The sequence below is a fragment of the Lissotriton helveticus genome, chromosome 4_1 (genome assembly GCF_964261635.1).
Source record: "Lissotriton helveticus chromosome 4_1, aLisHel1.1, whole genome shotgun sequence".
Classification (NCBI taxonomy): Eukaryota; Metazoa; Chordata; class Amphibia; order Caudata; family Salamandridae; genus Lissotriton; species Lissotriton helveticus.
This window is the reverse complement of record NC_136063.1, coordinates 78012009-78015113: the sequence shown is the minus strand read 5'-3', so window position 1 is coordinate 78015113 and position 3105 is coordinate 78012009.

Genomic DNA, 3105 nt, shown 5'->3' with positions numbered 1-3105 from the left:
GAACTTTCACCTGAAGCCGTAGACAACTTTTTTGCGAGTCTGTCTGAAATGATGTTCTCCCCTGAACAGAAAGAATATCTTTTAAGCAAACGAGCACACAGCGTTCCATGAACTCTGAATTCGGCCTTCGGCTTTGATAAACAAAAAGCTACTGAAAATATTTGGAACTATTTTTGCCCTGAAAGCGGAAAAAAAAATTCTCCATCTCCCCTTCCAAAATATTTACCTTTTTTTTGGCACTTGTACTCTGCTTAAAGTAGAACTATTCTTAGAGAACAGAGCTTCTATTATTAGGAACTCTAGAGACAATATATTACCTCAGCCTCTAGCATATTTACAAATAACTGTATTTATATGTGATGGAATGGTCTCGCACTTCTTTTCTGTATTAAGAGCCATTTCATGTGTAATTTTCGCATTATCATTCAGCTGATAAATATATGCAATCCTTTTTTAATGAATGATTACACTGCTTGAAAAGCGTACAGTACCTATAATCATTTTCATGTATTTCGCATACACCATTTCAAATGCAAAAATGTATTTTGGGGTGGGTTGGTATACACATGCACCTTTTAAATGTTTACTATTGCTTAAGTTTTAGTAATGATGGACATTAATTCGTGGAGTGGGTGTAGTGTTTTTATCTAGGAACCTGAATCGATATTCCTATTTTATGCCCTTGTCCGGTTATAATCAATAATATCCATACAACGGCATAGTAATCATATCCATAATTCAGTCGTAGCACATGCTGTCACATTAAGCAAGGCTACTTCTCCGGCCCCCTAGAAAGCACACCGAGTTCTCTAAACAAAACCAAGCCTCCAGCAACCTGGGAAATCCCCCTTGCTTTTGTTTTGATTTCGTCCTAGAACTCCTGTAAAGCACCGTAAGAACGGCCAGTTCTTAGTGACATCTTTATTGACGTCTTATGTCCAACCTTACGTCAAACCCAGGCACCTTTCAGGTATAAATATACCAACGTTGCCTTAAGCAAAGACACAGTGGTGGTTTTGGTGCAGAGCAGCTATCTACTTGCCCGGGAGCCCAGCTGATGCGAGAGCCCACAGACGCTGCCCCTCCTCTTTGACGCACTGAGAGAGACGCTGTCTTTTCTCCTGCCGAGAAATCCAGCTCCGGTATTTCCAGATACCTTCGCGGGTTACTGGGATATCGAGTCCTGAGACAGAGATACAAGACCTCCTGCTTTCTATTACCCAGGTACGGAACTGACTAAACCCTTACAGAGAATTCTTGAGTCAGATTCTTGGCAAAACAAACTTAAGTTAAACTGCTACTTATTTACTCCTTCCCACGTATTAGGCTTAGGTCAGGTACACCGGGGTAGGCGTATTTAGAAGCACCAGTTGAGTACGATTAGTCAATGTATATAAGTATGTATATATTTTATCTATCTTAAAGTATCATATGGCTAAGAAACCATATCAATGCTTTAACAGTATTATTTTATAATCCTCCTTTTACTGTACGCACTTTACTTTACCATGAGTATTGCAATCGTGGCAATTCATTTCTCTTGTATGAGAAAGAAGACTGCTCAATAAATCACACCTTTTATTGAAAACGCCCGTCTCTCTTTTCTCTGCATTCTGGTGAAACTAAGTACGCACATTTGACTGAGTGAAATAGCTGTCTATTGTTTTCACACGACTCTAGAGATACACTCTTATTCAGGGAGAGCAAAGTTGTCATGTTTTATGGTTGTCAGAAGCTAATCCCTTCTTGTCTATCCAGGGAGGTTAAACTCCTCCTCGTTTATTCGAGAAAGTTTCTAGTGACCTCTGAGCTAGCTGGCAAACCTTAAGTCTAATATAGTCAGTAGAGACCTAGATAACCTCAGTCCTACGTCTACACTGCTGAATATATTATTCCAATGCGCAGAGCCTATTGGGAATATAGGAACTACACTTCATGTTTGACAAAATAAAAGCGGTAATAGTAATAGACAGAGGAGTTTATATGTGGAAATATGATCCAATATTAATATGGAAGGAATTTCCCAGACAGAAGATATTTAGGTTTTGCAAGACAAGAATATTAAGAGGACCAAATCATGATATGTACGGAGAGAAAAACATATTTCACTTATCCAGAAAATAAAGAATTATTTAAAGAAAGATAAACCCATTAAGACTAGAGAAGGAATTCTTATCCCACCAACTAAAACTCCTGCTTCATTTATGATTATGGAAAAGGGTTATCATACCTGTGTATGGCTAGAAAATTTGATTAAGTATACAAAAGGTGATGGAATACTAGCTTTCCCAGAAAATGGTACGTTTAATGGGAGAATTATTCAGAATTTTAGGACAAGAATGAATGAGTTAGAGCCCAGATCAGGTTAACACAGTAGTAAGCTTTGGAAGAATGGGAAACGGAGGCATTTGATCGAGACAGATCTAGAAGTAGTCGGGTTATAGAGGATTCTATCCTAAAAAGAAGCATGAATCGCGTGAAGATCAGATGAAACAATGGGGACAAGCAATGGTCACAGAGGGACTGCATGTCGGGAGGCAAGTGTACAAGAAAAACTAAGCATTTAACAATGACAGGTTGTGGAGAATCAGTAGATGAGTTTATGGAAGATATCCTAACAAAGAATCCTCCACCATATCAAGAGGGACCCAGTAGAACTCCTCCAGGTGCCCCAGATTTAGAAACACCATTAGATTAATCATGACTCATTAAATGAAAGGATAGGCCAGGAAAAAGAAAGAGAAGCTATAAACAAAAATAGAGAGGAATTAATACAGAAAATAACACAATTGAGTGTACACCCTGAAGCTTTGACTATACCTGTAACTATTGGTCCTGTTGTCCCATTGTATGGGGATACATAAAGTTGTCCAAAGCCACCAGTTATAGCCACTCCTATAATAGAACCTAGAAAACAGAACATATTAATTGAAGATCAAGCTAGTGAACATGAATCAGTAATATCACTAATGGATTTGCCAATAAGAGAACAGATAAATAAAACCCCAAGAAGAGTTACACCTAGTTGTTCAAAAGAAATATGATTAGAAACCTCCACAGCAACTAAAAATGCCACAACATTGTCGCCAGAAGAATTAGAAAGAT